The 24,603-nt window shown below is 42.7% G+C and overlaps 1 pseudogene; it reads left to right on the top strand.

The window, feature by feature from the left end:
* Positions 1-54: 54 nt before the first annotated feature.
* On the top strand, positions 55-23,602 carry LOC127429991 (cytochrome P450 2C31-like; annotated as a pseudogene).
* The last annotated feature ends 1,001 nt before the right edge of the window (positions 23,603-24,603 follow it).

Below are 24,603 nucleotides of genomic sequence, written 5' to 3'. Positions count from 1 at the left end.
ATTATATCTTCTCAACCCCAACAGCTGTACAACGTCTTCCCTCAGCTAATGTAACTCTTGCCTGGGATTCAGCACACCGTCTTTAAAAAGCTAGATGACGTCAGAGCATTCATTATGGATAAGGTCAAAGAGCATGAGCAAAATCTGGATTTTCACAACCCAAAGGATTTTATCAAAGTCTTTCTTGCCAGACTCAATCAGGTAGGCAACGTTTACAACGATTTTGCTGTTGATTAGCTTCTGTTGCTATTTTTTATTTTTATTTTGCTGTGTTCTTAATTGAACAATTTCTAATGCAATCTACATATATTTTCTGTTCTCTTTTTCTTTTTGTGGTATGACAGGAGAAAGATAATCCTGAGACGGAATTCCACAAAAAATAACTTGTTTGTGAAAGTTTTAAATCTGTTTGTTGCTGGTACGGAGACCACCAGCACAACTATGAGATACATCCTGATGCTGTTGATCAAGCACCCACACATACAGGGTTCGACATCTATACATCCATCTGTACAGCCAATTCACACCAAGGAAAATAACAACTATAAAAAAATTAAAAAAAGAAAGAAAAACGAACTGAGTGCATACATGATCTTTGCAAACTTTATTATTAACTTTATTATTATTATTATTATCATGTTTCCTTAGAACAAAAGCAGAGGGGGATTGATAGAGTTATAGAACAGAACAGATTGCCTACAATGGACGACAGGAAGTCCCTCCCATTCACTAATGCTGCGATTCAAGAAGTGCAGCGATACCTGGACATCGTTCCACTCAGTGTTCCTCATTACGCCACACAAGACATCTCATTCAGAGTATGTAATACCAAAGGTAACAATCAACAACATATACAGTGGTACCAACTGTTGAGGATGCACAAAATCTTTTCACATAAACTCTTGCTTATTGTGTTGAAATCAGAAAATATGTGTAATTTTAAATTAAATTAATTCCTCCAGGACACTGTGATTATTCCCCTGTTGCACTCTGTCTTGAGGGATAAAGGACAGTGGGAAACCCTTGGACATTCAACACTGAACAATTTTTGGATGCCAGTGGCAACTTTAAGAAGAGTCCAGCCTTTCTTCCCTTCTCTGCAGGTAAACACTGGGCAGTCTTTAACCTTTCACATGACATGGTTATCTTTATAGCTTTACAACAGAATGATGCAATATTTAGCCATCAGACAATTTGTTGTAGTAGGACTGAAAGTGTCACATGTCAGGTTAAATTTTTAACAGCCTCATATTTCTGTAACAAAGCTTAAAATTTTTTTTTAGTTCCAACTCTAGTGTGGTACAATATACCATTTACAATGAGACAACCCACTGAGACAACAATGTTAGCTTTTACCTCATTGTGCACAAGCCAAAATTTTAGACATTTATATACATACAGTACTGTGCAAAAGTTTTAAGCACTTGTGACAAATGTTGCATAGTAAGGATTTGTTCAATAATAATGGCATGAATAGTTTTCATTTATCAATTAACATCATATAGTCCAGTTTAAAAAAAAAAAAAAAAGCTAAATCAATATTCGGTGTGACCACCTTTGTCTTTAAAACAGCACCAATTCTTCTAGGTACACATGGACACAGTTATTCTTGGTTGTTAGCAGATAGGATGTTCCAAGCTTCTTGGAGAATTTGCCACATTTCTTCTATCTATTTAGGCTGTCTCAATTGCTTTTGTCTCTATATGTAATCTCAGACTGACACGATGTTCATTGGGGGGTTTTGTGGGGGCCATGACATCTGTTGCAGGGCTCCCTGTTCTTCTATTCTAATCTTTTCTATTTGCAAAAGGAATGTTTGGGAGTCTAAAATTTATATTTCCCATTGACACACTAAAGCTGAAGATATAAATAACCATCTTAAGACAAATGCTTTTGTGAAACATCTTATATGCCTAAGACTTTTGCACAGTCCTGCATGTATACTGATAAAATGTCTTAGAATCAACACACTAAACAACTGTCAAAGACACACACACACACACACACACATAGCATGTTTAACCTTTCTTCTATTGATTTTAGCCCTTGAAATCAAGCATTCATTAAATGTTTAACCAGACCTCTAGAACTGCAAACTAACTCTAAATGTAAACTACAAAACAATCCCCAATTAATGTAACTCAATATCCTCAATGTAATATTCAATGTAAAAAGTGATCTTTTATTGCTTTTACTTAAGGAACTATTTTGACCTGATCTTACCCCTAAAAGTACATTAATTGGTATAACCCAGTATAGGCAGATTAATGTTAAATAATATATTTGACTTGGATGAAACCAGGGTGTCCAAACTAGAGCCTGTGGGCCATCTGTGGCCTGTTGACTGCTCTGGTGTGGCCAGTGAAAGGTCTTAAAAATCGAACAGAATTTGGCCTGCTATTGAGAAATTATATGGAATTCATATTTTGAACACTAGATGTTGCTAACTTGATAACTCCCATTTTATTATTATTATTATTATTATTATTATTTTAATGAAACTAAACTGAAAATATAAATGTGCGCACCATTACAAATACAAAATAGAATCATAGAGAAAACTACTTTAGTTTTCTTATTTCATTCATCATGGATAATCTGATTAGGGGTGGTGCCCCTATTGTGTTTGTTAGTTATGTTCTTTCTTATTATTCTTCCTCTGTCACTGAAGCCTTTGGCAGCCCTTAGAACCATTTGGAGGAAAGTTGTAAAATTTGGCACACTGATTTGTGTAGGACTCAATAGTCTTCTGACCAACTTTGGGGTCTCCCAGACCCTCTAGCACCACCATCAGTTCAGTTCAAAGTTTGACTTTTCTTTTGCTTAACTTTTGAACCCTTTGGCCTAGAAGTGACTATTTGCACTAGGTATAAACAGCACCTGCCACACAGAATGGCTATTTGCACTTAAATAGTCTGGTGGAAACACAGAAATTGAAGACAAACTGCACCCTCATGTGTTGCTGCAATGGCATAGTGTGTAAAGAAGATATGGATGTGCTTTTATTCATGCGGACGAACCGGGTTCGATTCCCCCTTTTGTCCCACTTTTTCCAATTTGTTTCCTGTCTCCACTCTTAATATTTCCTTTAATACTACTTAGAATAATGAATAAAAAAAATATTTTATAATATTATTTATATCAACAGTCCGGGAGTTGAGAGAAAGTTTTGATCCGGGTAAAATTAACCATGGTTTTACTATAGTAATATGGTGTTAATTTAGTAACCATGATTAATTTTGTGGTAATTTTAGTTTTACTACAAAATACCATGGTGATACTATGGTTACATTAGTAAAACCATGGTTCATTTTTGTAAGAGATAATTTTAGGGGTAAGGGTTGGTGTAGGCTATCTGTGGGACTCTAAATAAACCCACTGCAGTGATTCCTATATACTGTACATTAGTATTTAATTAGGGGTGAAAATAGCATCTACCACTATTTTCACTTAGTGCAAAGATGATGCTTTTTGTTGCCGTTTACACTTATACAAATACTTTTTGTATACTTTTACAAATAGCCTCTGCCGAATAATTCTGCATTGAGTAAAACTGGAGTTTTCAATTTACGTTATTACACAAAAGTTATTATATGGGTTTGTTATATATGCAACTGTTCCTGAATTCCCTTGTAATGAATCTGGCTAAGCTGACATAAGAAAAGAAGTCAGGTCACATCTCAGTAAAGCGTTGTCCTGTCGAAACAAAACTTTGCATTTTTGCTGATGATTTGTGCATACATGCAATGTTTTGTGAGAGCACCACCTACTGGTCCAGAAATCCCCAAAATTGCAATTTTTGCTTATAACTTTGAAGTAAATTAGCTAAAAATCACATATGAGCTCTCTTTGGATCATAAGGATCATAGTGTTACTGCTCCGACAAATTTTGTCCTGTTCTACACAAATTTGACTTGACATCAAAAGTTATCACTCTCTCTCTCTTTTTTTTTCTTTTTTTTTTTTTTCTTTTTTTTTGCATTTGAAACCCTTTGGCTGCAACAGCATTTTCTCAGCTGTACTTTGGTGTCCTGACTCTCAACTTGGTATTTTTGTTTTTGGTAATATGCTATATCCGTAAACACACATTTCACATCAGAGCTTCGAAGAGAGCGAAATTTCAGCAAAACAGTTGGTCAGTGTTATACCCTAACCCCAAAATCAAGTTGTTTGGAGTCGGCTATTGAGACGCTGGCTTTATGCAATATTCCAAACTATCTTAAAACATGGAATACTCTCTAAAGTGTGAAGAATTCACAACATACACTAGTAAAAAGTAGCTAATACTTAGTATATTGATTATAAGCTATTATTTCAGGAGCTCAGGTTTTCAGGTCAGTTTTTTTACGTTGTTTATGTTGATTAATCTTTAGTATGTTTGCTACATGTCAAAAAATGTTTTATAGATTGTTTAAAATGTTTTGAATATTTGGTTAAAGTTTGGCCGATTACATTTGCTTTTGTAATTTTGCTCATTATCATCAAATAAAATGTTATTTTCATTAAAATTTTATGACATTCTAATAAAAATGGACTAAAATCAATTAATATGATTAGAGCTGTCAAAATTAACTTGTTAACTTATACAATTTATTGAAAATTTTTAACATGTTATTTTTTATGTGATTAAAGACTTTACCAATTTGAGATTAGATTCTGACATTTTTTTAACACTTTTTTACAATGGTTTTGCGATGATCAAAATATATTAATACAATTTATTCATTGTCCCATTGTCTTTGATAAACTGTGAAAGATGCCAGAAAGATACGTTTAAGTTGCACTTAATGGACTTAAGGGCGGTTCAAAGCTCTCGTTAATATACAAAGGTTTTTACAAACTACTTAGATAACAATGCTTTTGGGAAACACGCCTTAGAGATTAAGTACTACTTAAGTGCTACTAACATTCTACTTAGTGCTTCGGAAAACCCAACCAGGACCTCTTAACCATAATTTTGTACAAAACTAAGTCAGATGAGACATGTGAAAAGCTGCATTAACATTACTCGCTGGAGTGAAGCATGAGCGTTTCCCTGGCGCCATGTTTTGCTTTTGTTTTAGTGGGCAATTCGGATGTAGTATCATAATGTGCGCAGTGCCAGCGCTCAGAGAAAAACAAGATGTTCTCTGCAACGCTTTTCATGTGGATTTCAAAACGGCGTGAATCAGCGACTTCACAATTGCTGTAGCAAAGTGAATAGCCATGATTAATATTGTGGAAGATGAGGTTTTAAGGGATTTAATGCCCATTGCAATGAATACTCAACCTATGGGGACTAGTTATTTCAGTTAGTCAACCTCCCAGTTGGACTTTAAAAAACGTCATGGTTACTGGTGTAACCTCCGTTCCCTGATGGAGGAAACGAGATGTTGGTGTCGATGTAGTGACACTAGGGGTCACTCTTGGGAGCCCGAGACACCTCTGGTCTTTGATAAAAGGCCAATGAAAATTGGCGAGTGGTATTTGCATGCCACTCCCCCAAACATGCGGGTATAAAAGGAGCTGGTATGCAACCACTCATTCAGGTTTTACGCTGAGGAGCCGAAATAAGGTCCGGCCATTTCAGCGGGTAGTTCAGCGTTGTGGCTGGAGGGACCAACGTCTCGTTCCCTCCATCAGGGAACGGAGGTTACACCAGTAACCATGACGTTCCCTATCTGTCACTCACTCGACGTTGGTGTCGATGTAGTGACACTAGGGGTCCCTATACAAAACGCCACAAGGCTGAACTGTGTTACGTGAACTGGCGGTGTGTGGTGGGCAGACTTGCCCATCGCTTGCTCGAGTCTGGAGCCAGTGCTGAAGCGGCCTAATATGCATCAACCCGAGCAGGGTGGCCACCGCCGAGGATGCCATATGTTCCAGGAGCCTCTGAAAAAGTTTCAGTGGAACCGCTGTTTTCTGTTTGAATGCCTTCAAACAGGCCAGCACCGACTGGGCATGCTCGTTCGTAAGGTGCGCCGTCAAGGAGACTGAGTCCAACTCCAAACCGAGAAAAGAGATGCTCTGAACCGGGAGGAGCTTGCCCTTTTCCCAGCTGACCCGAAGCCCTAGTCGGCTGAGGTGTGAGAGCACCAGGTCCCTGTGTGTCTCGAGAGTGAGCTAAGATTAGCCAGTCGTCAAGATAGTTGAGAATGCGAATGCCCACCTCCCTTAACCAGGCAATGGCAGGCTCTGCGATCTTTGTAAAGATGCGAGGAGACAGGGACAGGCCAAAAGGGAGGACTTTGTACTGATACGCCTGACCCTCGAACGCGAACCGCAGGAAGGGTCTGTGTCGAGGAAGCGGGGGACCGCCGCTGGAGGGCCAACCTGCCAAATGGAGTGGTGGACGGTGGTCGTGATGCCAGCCGTACACACCGGATATGTGACCCAGGGAACAAGGAAACCACTCTTGCTGAGCTCTTGAGTACTGCAGCCACTTGGGCATGCAGCGCAATTAAATGCAAAAGGTAACAAAAAGACGAAGACCTGCTTACCAGCTCCAGAGCAGCGGGTTTCGTTGTCCCTGGGTCGCTTCGAAGACCTCCGTGGGTTCTTCGGTGCCAGCTGTGAGACGGGTGGCGTCGGCTTCCTGTGGTGGGCTCCACGCCGGGGCCAGGCCAGAGGGGCAGGCTGTGGCGGAGCCGGTGCAGTCACCGCAGGGGGACGCCCTCGGCGATGAGTAGATGGGGTGCAGGACCTTGAGCCGCGCCGGGGCAGGATAAGCCGGCTAGCATCCATCTACTGCTCTACCATCAAGAACTGCTGGGCAAAGTCCTCGACGGTGTCGCCGAATAGGCCCACCTGGGAAATGGGGGCAGCAAGGAATCGTGTCCTGTCGGCCTCACCCATCTCGACCAGGTTGAGCCAAAGGTGGCGCTCCTGGACAAATAGTGTGGCCATCGTCTGCCCGAGAGACCGCGCCGTGACCTCCGACGCTCGGAGAGCGAGGTCGGTCGCCGAGCGCAGTTCCTGCATCAATCCCGGGGCGGAACTACCCTCGTGCAGTTCCTTTAGCGCCTTGGCGGACTTGCAGGAGAGCCATGGCGTGCAGGGCAGAGACGGCTTGTCCAGCGGCACCGTAGGCTTTGACCGTCAGAGACGACGTAAACCTACAGGCCTTGGACGGGGGATTTGGGCACCCGCGCCAGGTGGCGGCGCTCTGCGGGCATAGGTGCACCGCGAGCGCCTTTATCCACTGGGGGATTGCCGAATAACCCTTGGCCGCCCCACCATCGAGGGTAGTGAGAGCGGGGAAGCTGAAAAGATCGGGACCGGGCAGTAAAATTGCCTCCCGCGACCTTGTCAGCTCTTCATGCACTTCTGGGAAGAAAGGAACGGGGCGGGGCGGGGCGTGGCTTTGAGCGGCGCCACGAGCCCAGGAACCAATCACCGAGCCGCGAGGGTTCAGGGAAGAGCGGTGAAGTCCACTCTAACCGACGCTCGCGGCTGTCCGGGAAAGCACGTCGTCATCTCCACGTCAGCCTGTGACTGGGCGATCGACCCCGAAGGGAGGAGCCCAGCTGAGGCTTCCGACTGGACGAGCCCGCTCTCCGATGCTGCGCTCGAGAGCTCATCACTTTCGCGGGCTCCAAATAAGAGGTCGAACTCGCCGTGAGACGAGCGGGCGGACTCACCCGGAAGCCCGATCGGGGCAGACGAGCGTGCTGGGGAATGGGAGGTCCGCGGGGGGATACCCGGCGGAGGCGGTCCCATTGGGGTCCCCAAATCGCCCCTAGTGCTAGCCGCGCTGGCCTCAAACCCGTGGGTAAAAGGACCGAGGCGGGAGCCTCTGGGGTGGCTCGCTTTCTTACGAAGGCGAGCCGCGACCGCAACGTTGCCATGGACATATTCTCGCAATGAGAACGTGACCATCCACGAAAGCTGTCTCCGCGTGAGCAGTGCCCAGACACGAAAGACAGTGATCGTGACTGTTAGAAGGCGAGAGATAACGAGCACAACCAGGAATAACACACAATCGGAAAAGCAGCTTTAAAAAGACGCGTCTTTAAAAAGACGTTCCGTGTGTGCGCTCTTTTAGAGAAATATATACTCTTTTAGAGGAGAAAAATGCTCTTTCAGAAAATATACTCTCTAGTTTTTCTGCCGAAGCGCCCAGGGGCATTCTCTGCAGTGCACCAGTGCAGAGGAGGGAGAAGCCGCTGAAATGCGCCGTCAGATCCAGCAGGTGAATGAACAGTAGTATTCAGCTCAGCGAGCATGACCGTTCGGCTCCGAAGAGAAAATCTGAATGAGTGGTTGCATACCAGCTCCTTTTATACCCATATGTTCGGGGGAGTGGCATGCAAATACCACTCGCCAATTTTCATTGGCCTTTTATCAAAGACCAGAGGTGTCTCGGGCTCCCAAGAGTGACCCCTAGTGTCACTACATCGACACCAACGTCGAGTGAGTGACAGATAGGGAACATTTATTGTTACTTGAATTGGTGCTGTTTTAGTGAATATCTGTCTTTATCCTGTGGAATACTTTGTTTGGAAAATGTTAATAAAACACTGTTACATATTGTTTTCTATGATGGAAACAAATGCATTTTGACAGAAAAAGTAGTACAAGTGCATCTCAATAAATTAGAATGTCGTGGAAAAGTTCATTTATTTCAGTAATTCAACTCAAATTGTGAAACTCGTGTATTAAATAAATTGAATGCACACAGACTGAAGTAGTTTAAGTCTTTGGTTCTTTTAATTGTGATGATTTTGGCTCACATTTAACAAAAACCCACCAATCTCAAAAAATTAGAATATGGTGACATGCCAATCAGCTAATCAACTCAAAACACCTGCAAAGGTTTCCTGAGCCTTCAAAATGGTCTCTCAGTTTGGTTCACTAGGCTACACAATCATGGGGAAGACTGCTGATCTGACAGTTGTCCAGAAGACAATCATTGACACCCTTCACAAGGAGGGTAAGCCACAAACATTCATTGCCAAAGAAGCTGGCTGTTCACAGAGTGCTGTATCCAAGCATGTTAACAGAAAGTTAAGTGGAAGGAAAAAGTGTGGAAGAAAAAGATGCACAACCAACCGAGAGAACCGCAGCCTTATGAGGATTGCCAAGCAAAATCGATTCAAGAATTTGGGTGAACTTCACAAGGAATGGACTGAGGCTGGGGTCAAGGCATCAAGAGCCACCACACACAGACATGTCAAGGAATTTGGCTACAGTTGTCGTATTCCTCTTGTTAAGCCACTCCTGAACCACAGACAACGTCAGAGGCGTCTTACCTGGGCTAAGGAGAAGAAGAACTGGACTGTTGCCCAGTGGTCCAAAGTCCTCTTTTCAGATGAGAGCAAGTTTTGTATTTCATTTGGAAACCAAGGTCCTAGAGTCTGGAGGAAGGGTGGAGAAGCTCATAGCCCAAGTTGCTTGAAGTCCAGTGTTAAGTTTCCACAGTCTGTGATGATTTGGGGTGCAATGTCATCTGCTGGTGTTGGTCCATTGTGTTTTTTGAAAACCAAAGTCACTGCACCCGTTTACCAAGAAATTTTGGAGCACTTCATGCTTCCTTCTGCTGACCAGCTTTTTAAAGATGCTGATTTCATTTTCCAGCAGGATTTGGCACCTGCCCACACTGCCAAAAGCACCAAAAGTTGGTTAAATGACCATGGTGTTGGTGTGCTTGACTGGCCAGCAAACTCACCAGACCTGAACCCCATAGAGAATCTATGGGGTATTGTCAAGAGGAAAATGAGAAACAAGAGACCAAAAAATGCAGATGAGCTGAAGGCCACTGTCAAAGAAACCTGGGCTTCCATACCACCTCAGCAGTGCCACAAACTGATCACCTCCATGCCACGCCAAATTGAGGCAGTAATTAAAGCAAAAGGAGCAAAAGGAGGAAAGTTCTAATTTTAGCATATAAGGATACATATTTTTGTATTATTATTATTAATAACTATCAAAGCATTTATTGCTAAAACTGTGGAGGATGTGGTAAGGGTACTTCTGAATACATGACACGTAGGATGTGTTGGCTTGCAGTTGCAATATAAAAATGTTAAAAGAACCGTTCATTGTTCCACCTTCCATATCTTCTGTGTCTGTTCTGATTGTAGTACTTTTTATTACTTTCTTTGGTTTTGTCTATTTGCCTCTAAATACAGTCATTGCACAGGGCCTCCATTCAGCACAGTGCTGTTTAGAATCCATGGTTACAGAAAATATAATTTTTTAGCAGTATAAGATTAAATACATGAATATGAGATCTAGAGCATCATATAAATTTGATGTGATGACAAATTGAGACAAGTTGCGAATGCAGCACACAGACATGTCAGAGCCTATAACATCTGCCTTTGGCAGCAGTTGGAGCTCAGTTATAACATTGTCCAGCAGTGCAAGGTAAATTTGATGCAGGGGCTGACAGAATCCGAGAGGCAGCCCAGTTTCTCTTACAGGGTATGGCATTGTTGCAGCCAACCTGAGGTGATATACTGAACAACTGTCTTCCAGCAGTAAGAAACCCAAGCTGGAGAACAGATCTAAGCTCATGAAGTTGGAACCTCAGCGTGCAACTTCCTTCTGCAAGTTCCTTATTGCCATAAAGCAGTGGGAAGCTGAGGGCTCCCACTTTATCCATTAAAGTGTGGCTAAACAGTGTGAAAAGTCTTTGCATAAAGGTTATTTGTTTGGATGAATTTATTTTTCTCAATTACAGGGTGGGGTAGGGTGTGTTGGTACAGGTACAGTAGGTAAAAGCAGCACACACATTCAAAGCTCAGTTACAGGTACTGCACTAAAATAACTTAGAATTCTTTTTCAATCATTGTTTGCATATAATTAGAGAAACTGTGTGGCATTTTTAGCACTTTTTCTTTTTTGCACATTATTATCATTCAGTAATACACAGACGTAATGACTGATGTATGTCCTCATGAAATCAGAGACTCTCTCCTCGAAATCTGAACACAAGTGGTCAAATGAGATGACCAGGTGTAACGGTAATGTGTCTCACTAGTACACTTGTGATCGGATCACCCAAAACATCTTAATAAAAGGTGTACAAAAGGGCCTCAGCTGGGGACAAATGGTCATTTAGATGATACACCCAGTCTGCGATCAGTCATGTAGTATGTGCGCTAGCATGATGAAATTCAAGAATGTGAGTCACAGGTCATCGACTGCAAGTCGTGCATTGTGCGCTTGGCTTATGGGAACTCCTTCCAGGAGTGACAATCTTTGAAGCCCATATAGAATCATGCTATTCTATTAGCAGATGGCGCTTGATGCTCCACCCCTTAAACGCTGGTCATCACAGGCATATAAACCAGCGATAAGCTTATCCTTTGACGATAAGCGCATCCTTTGAAACTAATAGAGCTACTTGCATAATGCGTTTGTCCAGATGGCGTTTCGCAAGTGTTTTTCTAGCGATTTATTCCTCTGTTGTGCACAAGTGCTGTTTGTTTGTCTGGGCCATGCCAAGTGGTGCTCACGGAGATTGTTTGTGTTCATTGAGGTTGCATGAAACTCAAAACGCTTTGCTCTCAGCTTGCTTCAGGAAACTGATGCCAGTCCCCTTTCCTCCCAGTATCCGACCTCTGTGGCTCCAAAGGGACAACACGAGTGAGGGAAGTGAGGATGGGATATAGAGCACGGAGAGTTAAGGATTTGTCACCAGCTTAAGATCTTCTCTATCTCAAGCGGCTTTGCCTAATCAGTATGCCTGTGATGGCCTGCTCTGGCGCAATGTGATCGATCATGATTGAAGGTGGAAATGATGTGAAGGGTATTTTGTCACTGGGGCTTCCAATAGTGAGATGTCCCAATCAGGTGTGGCTACCTCCGGCCATCATGATCTCTGCCCAGGCAATCTGCAGGTCTATGGGCAGTCTGGTGTCTGTGGAGTGACACTATTGGCTGAATTTGTCAGAGATTCACTTCTCATTTCCCCCATCATTGTAAGCCAGGTACAAGTGTGTAATCTCCTCTGAAACACTGGAAACACCAGAAGTATGCACATTGTTTTATTACTGCCTTCAAGAGGCCAGAGGGAAAAAAAAGTCTCCATGTTGCTAAGAAGCCTTCTCGCATTCCCTGCCGTTGCGAGCTGGGAATGGTTGTTGGTGAAGTGCCAGAAGGCTGCCATGTCATGACACAAAGGACCTTGCTGCATATGTGTGAGGCCTGCACGCTGGTTATGCCTTGTGTGACAAGGGGCTCTGTCACTGGCCGGGGCAGCACACATATATAAACACACATTACCTGTTTGCTTCATCCCATCATTACACTGCTTACAGTTTAGCCTGTCTTAGATTAGATTAGAAATACTTTATTGATCCCACAAGGGAAATTGTCATGTTACAGCAGCATAATCAACAATAGATTAAGAATAACAATAATATTAAAAGCAGAATTGCAGATCCACATAACAAACACTGAATATTGAAAAGATATGTGCAATATATACATCAAAACCAATAATAGTCATAAATACATATATTGTATGATAAAAACAGTATGAAAAGATGGTAGTGCAATAGTGTATTCACCTGTCACAAAGAGGTGAGCTGTTGTACAGTGTTATGGTGAAAGGCAAGAATGATTCCCTAAAAAGTTCTTTATAACAGCAGAGCTAAATGAGTCTGTTAGAAAATGAGCTCTTCTGTCTTTGTTGTGTGTCATGGAGGGGGTGGGATGGATTGTCCATGGTGGAGAGCAGTTTGTTCAGTGAGCTTCTGCTCCTCACTGACTCAAACATCTCCAGGTTTTGACCAATGATTATTCCAGCCTTGCGAATTAGTTTATTAATCCTGCTGGCATCTCTGGCACTGATGCTGCACCCCCAGCATACCACAGCCCAGTATATGACACTCATGACCACAGACTCATAGATCTCCAGCATCTTGGTGCATACACAAAGATATTAGCTTCTGCAGAAAATAGTCTGCTCATCCCCTTCTTGTACACAGCGTCAGTGTTGGTCCTCCAGTCCAGTTTGTTGTTCAAGTGAACACCAAAGTACTTTTAGTGCTCAACAATTCCAACCCCCTCGCCCATAATGTCTATGGGCTTGGTCGCTGTTCTTGTCCTCAAAATCAACCACCATCTCCTTGGTCTTGTTTACATTTAGGAGCAGATTCCTGCTTCACCACTCCACAAAGTTATACACCAGTTCCCTGTTCTCCAACTCCTTCCCATCTCTAATACACCCCACCACCGCAGAGTCATCAGATAACTTCTGCAGGTGACATAATTCAGAGTTATACCAGAAATCTGAGGTGTACAGAGTAAACAGAAATTGTGACAGGTTACTAACCACCACATCAGACAAGGAGCTCCCCAGCCGCACAAACTGGGGTCTATCCGACAGATGGTCAGCAATCCAGGAGACCGTAAACCTGCTGATACCCATCCTGAGCAACTTCTCACTCAATTGAAGTGGTGGAATGGTATTAAAAGCACTGGAGAAATTAAAAAATCATGATTCTCACAATGCCACCACTACCATTCCAAGAAAGAGTGAGCACACTGCAGCAGGTAGATGACAGCATGGTCCACACACACATTTACCTGTGGTCCAAGGTAGGCCAGAACCAGTCTTTCCAGTACCTTCATGAAATGTGACATTAGGGCAACTGGTCTGAAGTTGTTGAGGCCAGATGGAGTGGCTTTCTTAGGTACAGGTACTAAAGATGTTTTCCATCGCACCAGTATCCTTTCCTGCATCAGACTCAGGTTAAAGATGTGTTGCAGGGTACCAGACAGTTGGGAAGCACAGGACTTCAGGACCATGGGACTAATACAATCAGCGCCTGTAGCCTTGCCTTGATGAAGTCTCTCCAGCTGTCTTCTAACCTGGGGGGGGCATTCCTGTGGATGTTGGAGTTTGGGGGCTGTGATCAGGTGTGCTCCATAGGGGATGATGGGGGAAAAGTAGGGGTTGAGTTGATGTCTGAGAGGGTGTGAAGGCTGGTCCAATGTGGGAAGGCCCAGCTTGGGGTTCTGTCCTGAACCCGTTAAAAAACACATTCAGCTTATTGGCTTTGTCCAGACTGCCCCCCTGCTGACAGTCTTTGATGTTGAACCCTGTATTTTGCTTCATGCCCTTCCACACGTCCCTGGTGTTGTTTTGCTGGAGTTGATTCACCAGCTTCTGACTATAGGAGTCTTTACACTCCCCCAGTCCCACCTTCAGGTCACGCTGAACCCTTTTAAGAACATCCTTGTCACTAGACCTGAAGGCTCTCTTTTTTTTATTCAGCAGATACTTCAGGTCACTGGTGATCCAAGACTTATTATTGGTAAAATAGTGTACAGTCCTGATTGGGATGGTGGTATCCTCACAGAAGTTAATGTAGTCTGGTATACAGTATGTAATGTTACTGTATTTATATCATCCCCATGTGGTTTGCAGAGCACATCCCAGTCTGTAGTTTCAAAGCAGTCCTGCAGGGCTTCATTGGCCTCCTGAGTCCACCTCCTCACAGTGCTTGTGGAGACAGGCTGCCTTTGATACTAAGATGTTAACAAGACAAGGTTGTGGTCTGATCTCCCTAGTGGGGGCAGGGCATTGGCTCTGTCTGCGTCTTTAGCATTTGCATACAAAAGGTCCAGTGTTCTATTTTCCTGTGTAGTGCATTCAACTGGTGGAAAGTTGGGAGAATGAAGTCCAGATTAACATGGTTAAAGTCTCCAGTAATGGTCACAAAACCTTCAGGGTGTTGAGAATGTAATTTAGTAACAGTGGCGTGCATTATGTCACATGCCACTGCCTTGTCAGCTGATGGTGGAATGTAAACACTGATTAGTATGGCAGAGGAGAATTCCCATGGCAGATAATATGGATGCATTCCCACAGCTAAAAGTTCAATGATTGGATACCAGAGGCGTTCTTTCATGGTAATATGTCCAGGATTGCAGTTTTTGTAAATGAAAGGTGGTGCAATCCCTCAACCTTTCTTCTTACTGCTCAGCGCAACATCCCTGTCTGCCCAAATAATCCTGAAGGCACTATAGGTATGGAAGCACTCTGGTCCATGAAGTCTGCATGCAGCCAAGTCTCTGTAAAACACAAAATACTGCTATCCCGTTACTCCCTCTTTGTCCGAATCAGTACACACAACTTGTCCATCTTATTTCTCAAAGACCTTACATTCCCCATGATAATTGCCGGAACCGAGGGTTTAAATCTCCTCCTCCTCGCTCTCAGCTTTGCTCCAGCTCTACACCCCAGGTGTCTCCTCCTGAGCTCTGCTGGGATCACAGGTCTAGCTCCGGGCAGAAGCACTGGTTTAGAGAGCGCTAACAGCTGGTCACATGTGTACATAAACTAAACACCAATCTGCTCAGCAAACCATAGTGAGTGAAAACCCATGTAAGATGGCAAAAAGATAAAAAGAGACAAAATTAAATAAAAAAAGATAAATAACAATGAGACTCCAGGAGCTGCTGCAACAGGCTGCCACTCTCATGGCGCCATCTTGGTAAATGATGGGTGCACACTTAGAGCTGTGCTAATTTCCTGCTCATCCTTGCATAAAATGCCATTTCATAAGCATTTTTTCCTTTTTAATCATCCCCAGAAACACACACACACACACACACACACACACACACACACCTGTTTAAGTCTTTTATTCAACTTATCTGTTGTCTGTGTATTGTTTGTGGAGCATGCTGAAGTTCGGTGTTTGTTTGTCTTCCACGTCTGGTCTCTCCTGGCTTCTGGGTATGGCACGTGCAGAGCATCAAAAGGGGTGCGTCTGTTCACGGAGTGCTTAAATAGCTCATTTCTCATGCTGTGCATGTGCAGAGCCCCAGAGTCAGGAATGTTGGGGGGAATTAAATACATTTTTGTGTTTAAGTGTGTTCTATTATACATGAAATTTCATTTAACAAGGTTTGGGAGGAGCAAGTCATTTAATCCTATCAATCACACTTCCAGATTTAGAGTATATAAACAGCTGCTTACCTCTACGTGCATTGAGTCTTCTGGCATTCGGCCCCGCCCATTTGCCCACAAACAGACCCATGCGAGAGGCTCGGATCATTGGATGCAACTTTGCTGCAAAGCATTCACCCTCATCAGAACAGCTCTTCCGTTTAAATAGAGTTTTATAAACTAGGTTCAGGAGGAGCAAGCTCATTTAATCCGACCAATGACATTGCCAGAGTAAGCGTATATAAACAGCTGCTTTCCTCTACATGGCGTCGAGTCTTCCAGCATTCGGCCCTGCCCGTTTCCCACGAACAGACCCATAAAAGTGGCTCGGATCATCAGATTGCAATTAGTCTACATCAGAACAGCTCTTCCGTCTAAATCATCTTGTTCTCAACAGAAGCTGCCGCAGTATCTCATTCGTTTCACAGCATTGACTGCTACCACATAAGTGCTACTTTTACACTGTTTTCTTATTAATCTCCATTCGCCGAAGCAGATCATATCATGACTACTCCAGCAACTGGCCGCTCCAGCACCATTTACATGTGAAACAGCTCCCTTCGACTGTTCATACGTTCTTATATAAAACTTTCCTCCCAGAGCGGTCAATCGCATGAGCATTCCTCTGTGAATGGGCGCTGATCCGGCTTCATGCTACCAGAGCTCTAATACAGCTTTATTCGAACGCGAGGAAAACAGAATTAACTACTTAGTTCAGTCATCATTCCAACGCTCCCCGTGTTTCAACCTGGTTCCCCACACAGGTGATTCCTGTCAGCCTCATAATCTTGATGCGCAGCTCATTTAGGGCGTGATTCATTCAGTGATTCCATTCGATGTCACGCTTCAACATGACTATTATGATTGTTTCTCCCTTCAAAAGCAAACTTCATAGTGTGATTTATTCAATTCGGAACTCAAGGGCAATCATACAACAAACAAACTCTTTCCAAAAAAACATCTTTTCTAATCAACGCAGACATTTTAGCTTGATCCCGCTGCCATGGCAGCACATGCTCTGACATATGTTTTGCCTCCTCACAGCACCCAAGCTCATCGGAGAAAACTCCTCGCACTGGAGCTTGAGGAGCCCAGCATGAAAGCCGGAGGAGCTGAACACGCAGCGCCAGCTGAAGCCTGAGCTCTGATTCTGGGGGTCAAGTGGAGCATTCCCTCCTCACAAAACTATTGCTATGCGACACTTCACCTATGCAAGATGTACATCATACAGCAGGTGGCGGCAATACTTCTAAGGAATGAATGGCCACAAGTGAATCCTTCAATAATGATCGATCGCAAGTCCAATCCTTCTGCATACCATAGGCAATACAGAGCCAAAGCCGTTATTAACTTCGTTTCTAAGCAACAGTCCCTCTATTACAATAACTCTAATTACAACATCTTCTCAAATCAATGCAGACATTTTAGTGTGAGCTCGCTGCCACAGCAGCACCCGCTCCAAATTTGCTACAGCTCACCACAGCTATACACAGCCAGTCTGAAGAGAAATGAGATGAATTTGGCTCCGCAAGATGCGGATCGCGTGCTGTGTCCAACTCATTCATAACCATTTTGCAAACATCTCTCACCTCCTCACAGCAGAGCTCGCCTCGCAGCCCCGATTACCATGAAGCAACCGCTTCTACAATCTTCTAGTCATCTCTATAAAATGACTTTCTCTCCTCCTGCCAGGATAAATGCTTCACGCAGGTAAAAAAAAATCCATCAATTTTCTTCTCTTCTTTTGCCCGAATCAAGTTCTTACATATTATTGTCACTCCATGCCAATAATTCAGTTAATCAAATTACTTGCATTACAATCTAAATTTCAAAACCATACACTTAAGTTAAATAAACATCAGACTACTGTATTTATCTAGGTAAACTAAATCCAATTCTCAGGCACAAACTCCAAACGATATTTAATCTAGCACCATTTATGCCCAGGCATCATCAGACGTCACGTTTACCATGTTATCATGTTTACTATTGGCTCAAATCATCCCTAAGCAGCACAATGTGCTATCCAGGTGCCACAACTGCGGCGTCTTTCTGGCCTTGTGACTAAACCTCCCACTACATCGTAACAGCGCAAATGCACTGTCCAAGCACCACAAATGTAGTGTCTTTAGGGCCTTAAGACAAACTCCCGCTACACTGCAAACAGCGCAGCGCACAATCCAAGAGCCGCAACCATGGTGTCTTTCAGGCCATGTGACAAACTCCCACTACTTGGCAAAATAGCATAGCGCACTGTCCAATTGCCACAACTGTGGCGTCTTTCGGGCCATGCAACAAACTCCCACTACACTTCAAATCAGCACAATGCGCCGTTCATGTGTCACAACAGCAGCATGTCTTTCAGGCCATGCATCTCAGCTTCCATGGCTCTGTAACCCATATTATGCAACTCATACTAAACGAACCATCACCCACCTAGTGATTGACAACAACTGGGCCACTTTAGATCTTCCCTGAACAGTCCGCCATAAGCCGGCATCTCCGCAATCAATCAATTTATTCAAACATAGCCTACTATATGCTTTCACGTTGAATGCCGTGCTCAACCCATTGGTACCACGGAGTGAGTTCTTGCTTATCTGCAGTGGAAACTTTTCACGTGAAAAACAAGGGCTCTTTCTGTTAAATGCTGCACGATCCCATGCTTGAGGATTCAGACCTTTCATTTTGCATAGGGAGTTTCTTTAAAAATGCAGCACATATCAATTCCACAAAAATCAAGCATCCTACCGGGCCCACACCTGCGGATCCAACCGCTCGCAGCTCTGAGTTCAGTAAAATACATCATAAACATTCTATCATGAATTGTATGCTCTACCATTGAACGTCGTGCAGTCCCGCGCCCGAGGATTCAGCCCGTTCATATCACAAATGCAAGCATATTTACTGACATTGCCTCATATATGCTCCAGATGCCTCAGTTTTTCTACACAACCTATTCTCTCTGCCAACATCCATCCATACTCTTTCCTATCCATGGACCACTAGAGCGGATTTCCACGTGAGGCTGCCTCCGCTGGAGAACCCCGCTCCAGATACATTCTCCTCTTTACTTTATCCCCTTCCTTCCTCTTATTATAGCTAACCATATGGCTGACTTTTTCAAATGTTTTCTTTCAGATTCAGAGCCTTGGCCCCAGAAGCAAACCCGAAACCAACCCCAGTTCCTCCCCGTTCAGAACTGAAATTCCTAGAAATCACCCTCTCAGACTCCTCCACGCCTCCCGGGACTCCATTGGTCAAGCTGTTTCCCCCCCCGAAACCTACAAACATATTGGACAGCTTGGAAATGCTTCAAAGGTTTCCACCTAATCTATAACTTGCCATTTCCAGATTTTCTCTCCTCCCTACATCCTCCTCCTCCTCACACCTCAACTAAACCAAAAACCTCCAACCCGGTACTATTAAAGGGTACCTAAGCGGCATCCATTCACATCGGTGCAGCAACCACAGCAGCCCACAAAGGCCTGCCTGAGTACCAAATACAATAACTGGGCCACTGGTCATCCGACGCATATCTCAGCCAAATCTGCACAAACCATCTCCATATCAGGAAAGCACAAGCCCTAATTAACTAATCACAAAAGTTCACAATCAGGGTCAGGGGGACACTTGCTTCATCCTTGTCTGTTCAATAGGCTGGCCCCACTGTTTAGATGCTGCAGCGACCCTCCTGGCCAGTCCGGGTGCCCCCAGTCTCAAATTGTTGGATGGACCTGCCTCAAACACTCAGGGGCTCTCCCGTTCGAATCACAGCAGGGGGTTCTCCCATTCGAATGCAGTGCATGCTAACTGACTGACACCATGGATTCTTTCAGGTATCAGGCCATTTTGGCATGAAAAATGTGATGCCTTCAGTGTGTAAATTGAAGCTCGGTAATCACTGGACTTTCCAGCAAGACAATAACACCAAGGATACATTCAAGTTGTCCAAAATCTGGTTCAGGGATAGGTCGTGGAATGACCTTAAATGGCCCTTTCAGTCCATTATTAAAATCCCATTGCAAACCTTTGTTGGGATTTCAAGGAAGCAGTGGCAGCACAGAAACCAGAGAATGTCAATGTGCTGGAAGCTTTTGCTCATGAGAAATGTCAAAAAGTGTCCAAAGCCTGAGAACACTTACCTGAAACATTTATTTGCTGTTATTGAGGATAAAGGATGCTCCACAAATGACTGACTTAGGGGGTTGAATATTTTTTACATGACATTTGTGGAGAGAATTAGTTATTTTTTATTTTAAAATTTGGGTAAACTGAACTCTTTGTTCTCAAAATCACTCAAATGTGTATTAAAAAAAAACTTACTTTGACTGTTTACTAAGGTTTTAGTTGATGTGTTTTAATTCACATCACCAGAATGTATTGCTGGTCAGGGGGGTTGAATAATTTTGATTGCAACTGTACATCTAAACCTGGCAAACAAATCTGGAAATTATTTTGTCCTCAAAAGCACTCATTGTATCAAAGCGGAACCTTGTGAACATGACTCGTTTCCAGGCGGACAGATGAAAAGCCTTGTGTGCTTCTACTCACAGATGTTCTATCAAACGAGCTGATACGATTTGCGCTAAGTGGTTCAAGAAAGCTTTTTCTAATTTTGTGTGCTATGTGGAGTGGTGGTGGCGTAATGCACTAAAGCACTGAACTGGTAAGCAAAAGGTTGTTGGTTCAATTCCCACAGCCACCACAATTGTGTCCTTGAGCAAGGCACTTAATGCCAGGTTGCTCCAGGAGGATTGTCCCTGTAATAAGGGCACTGTAAGTCACTTTGGATAAAAGTGTCTGCCAAATGCATAAATGTAAATGCTATGTGCATCAGACAGTTAGAGGATGGACTGTCTGTGGTCTGTGGGCGTGGCATCTGATGCTGAGACTAATGCACCACTGGCTCTACTGAGGCTGAGCGGTGTCTGCATATTAAACTACCTCAACAATTAGCTGCTGTTAGCGCAATCAGAGGAGTTGGTGTGCAAGCACAGGGATCTGTTGCTTATGCTCTTGAAGCATTTGGGCCTCAAAGACACTTAGTCAAAGAGTATCTTGGGTCCCAGTCTGTACGTTTCTTTGAGAATTGATTCAATTGTCTGACAAAGTTTAAGCTGGGAGTAGCTCTGCCACTGACTGAATTCCAGTGGGTGTTGGGGTTGACGGCCCCTGTGGCTGCTGTCACCCCTCTGGGATTACTGCACATAAGGCCTCTCCAGTGCTGGGTCAACTAAAGGGTGCCTCGTCATATGTGGTGATGGAGTTGCTATCATATCCTTATGACGTGCTGCTGTATATTGTCGCTTTTAGTTCTCCATGACACAAGCTCCACTGGGCATGTATGCCTTAGCTCACAAATGTCATGATAAAATAGCTGCTCTAACAGTCAACCACACAATATCTTTATTTTATTTATAATACCAACATTCAAATAATCCCAGTTTATTGTTCTAACAATAACATAGAACACAATGTTCTAACCCAGTAAAACCAAATTTTGTAAGATTATATTTCATGAGCCAACCAAGCAGCTAGCCAATGCAACCCTGGCCACATTTGTCATCGGTATTCAATTTCCAAATCTGAAAGGCCCAAAACTTAATCGTGGGCTGAACCTCTGCCTACTAAAGCCTGTGGAAATACCAGCCTTTAACAGCTCCACCTCGAACTTGCACATACACATAGATGTAAGTCACAAGCTAGCAAACTAGTTTATGTTGTTAACTGCTCATAAACACTCTTTTTCAGGGTTTTTCATGCATTAAAACATTTAGGCAAATTTGATGATATTCATCTCAAGTTCGGTGCCTTATTAATGCTAAATATGCTTCCAAACTGAATTGTTCATCTTTGTGGCTCTATTGCAGCCTGGTTTCATCCCCACAGTGCACGTCAGTGTGCTCCAGAGACAGCAGAGTAGGGCTAAATGGTTCAAAATATAATATAAATCATGATATGACCTAGTGCGATTATCAGACTGCAAGGAATGTGATTGAATTAAATTAATAGAGACTGCCCGTGCTTCTTGCTCCACTCATCTCATGTGCACAGCCCTGGTCTCTGTATTACACATACTCTGAGCATGCATGAGGCACAGGCACATGATACATTCTTTTCAGTGGTTTCAGAGCAGTTCTGTCTGTTGTGTATTACACATGCTCAAAACACTGTCATGAGCCTCAGAGCGGTTCTGTCCTTGATACTCCCAAATTCCTTCTGGTGCTCAGAGTTTGGTTCATTAATTATTATTATTATTATTATTATTGATAACAAATGCTTAAGTTTATTAGTTTTTAGAATGACTACCTTCTATAACTTGACCTAACCATTTTAATGTGGAGCCATTCATGCTCTTACTTACCTGTTGTATTGTTAACCAATAAAAGATTAATGGTAAACTTTCATTAGAGAAAGTGTAATGTAGAATGAACCTGCATGAATCAAGGACAAATTAGTTTTCTTCCTGTTCTAATGTCTGATATTCAACAAACTGGCCATGATTGCCTTTAGATATTTTAAGAGATGTAATGCAGTTATGTAAAAAAACAACTTCTAGTGTGTGGATGATCATGTAGTTCAGCTACCTGCAAAGACCATTTTAACCAAAGAAAAACCCTGTATTTAAACATGTATATAGTAGTGTTGGGAAATTTAATGCATTAATTTCTGTGATTAATAGTTTAACGTGATTAAAAAAAATGTACGCAATAATTGCAGTATCTGTTTTTTCCCTTCCAGAGCCTTCGCGAGATGGAAGAAAGGTGTCTCAGGTTGCTCCTGGAAGGCTACTCAGCCTTACTGGCTCCATATGGTTGGGGATAGGGTGGGGGCGGGTTCAGGCTGCCTGCCTGGAACCTAGTCACCTTTGTACAATGGGCAAAACTTCACTAATGTTTTTCCACACTTTCTGTGGCTAATTGGCATATATACATTTTCAGGTACACACTCGACAACTGCACATCCTAGCACAGAAACCTGTTGTGTGGATGTGCACGTTTCGTTACATGTGACGCATGTACCGGGCATTATAAACACGAGAGCAGATTTACTGCACGGAGAACGGAGACTTCGCATGAACCAGGCTTGCGAGAGATATGTAAATACACAGCTACTGTCGTCTGCAGTTTCAAAAGTGGAACCGCTAAAGAGACCCCACGTGTGCACATGATAGAGACTGAAGGACGTGGCTGTCCAGCAAGCTGCAGCCAGGTATACTTATAGAGACTGTACAGCAGCCAGAGAAGAATATCGTTTTGAGATTTTAAACTTCAGCAAATTAAACAACAGCATTCAATATGTTTTATATCTGTATATACAGTATAGTGTCTAATAATGCATTGGCAATATACAGTACACTTAAGTTTATCTTGCCAGTAAAGCTTGATATGAATTGAACCTGCCCATTTGATCCTATAATTAAACATAGTACAATGGAAAATGCCAGAGGAATTTGCTCAACTTTTAATAACAGCATCATGCTTTCCTAAGCAGTTAGGAGCAATCTCACTGTAACACAATAACCCTAAGCTGTCAGCATGTCCACTGATTTTATGGCATGTATACATATACTTGTATCAAAGATTAATACCTGTAAAATTGTCAAATTAACTATCCGCAAAAAAATAAAATAAATAAATAATAATTTGAACATGTATACCCAGTATTTATTTATTTTATTTAAAATAAATGACGACTAACCACTTTCTTGCGAGTTATTTGAGACAAAGTATAAATTCAATATATTTATGATTTTTTTTTTAATGTTTGTAGTAAAGTATCATGTATGATAACTTAATTGCGATTAATCGAGATTACAGAAAATTGTGTGATTAATTTGTTAAAAAGAAATAATCGATTCCCAGCTCTAGTATATAGACCAGGGGTTGGCAACCTTTTTGACATGGAGTGCCATTTTTTATTTTTCTGGTCAACGGCTGTGCCGACCACCCACCATGCAAATGTATGCGGTTTTCCCCTTGTGAAAATGTTTCTATTTTGCAAATTGTATTAAACAGTTGGAGTGAAAATTGTGCAAAACCCGATGATTATGATAATCATGATCCTGCATGTGAATTTTCAGAGCATCTAAAGTGCTTTAATGAAAGAAAACCTGTCCTTTTGTGTTGAGTTAAAGTTAATGTCACAAATTTGCTTATTTGATGACTGATCACGAAATTGTGTGGAATCTTAAATATTTCTTATGTCACTGTAATCATTTAATCACTAGCACGCAAGCAACAGCGAGAGAGGAGCAGGCTATTTTAATTATATGACGTTTTCTGCACATGCATTCCAATCTACATCTTGATGTAGCCTAATCCTTCCTCATGATCACGCAGTGTGTTTTCATCATCTCAACGCGAGGCTAAACTGTATTAAAGTGTGACGAGACTTGCGCTGCACGTGCAAGCCATTCACGCATCACAAGCCGGTCAACTATTTAGCCCTTTTCAGTTTAATCGCACCTTCAAAATCCTAAAACTTCATATTTATAGACATATAGACTCAGATTTTTGAACCCCACCATGTGGGTTTATGTTTTCTCTTTTAATGGTTTAATGTAATTTTGAATGTACATGGTTTAAGGAGGGTGTACCTGTATGCTGGGTTAGAAATCTCAACGATTAATAGTGGTGTTTTTCTTATTGCATTACGTGTTGTTCTGAAAGCAAAAAGAAACAAATGAAACACGAATTGTAGGCTGT

The sequence above is a fragment of the Myxocyprinus asiaticus genome, chromosome 39 (genome assembly GCF_019703515.2).
Source record: "Myxocyprinus asiaticus isolate MX2 ecotype Aquarium Trade chromosome 39, UBuf_Myxa_2, whole genome shotgun sequence".
Lineage (NCBI taxonomy): Eukaryota > Metazoa > Chordata > Actinopteri > Cypriniformes > Catostomidae > Myxocyprinus > Myxocyprinus asiaticus.
This window is presented reverse-complemented; position numbering and strand designations above follow the sequence as displayed.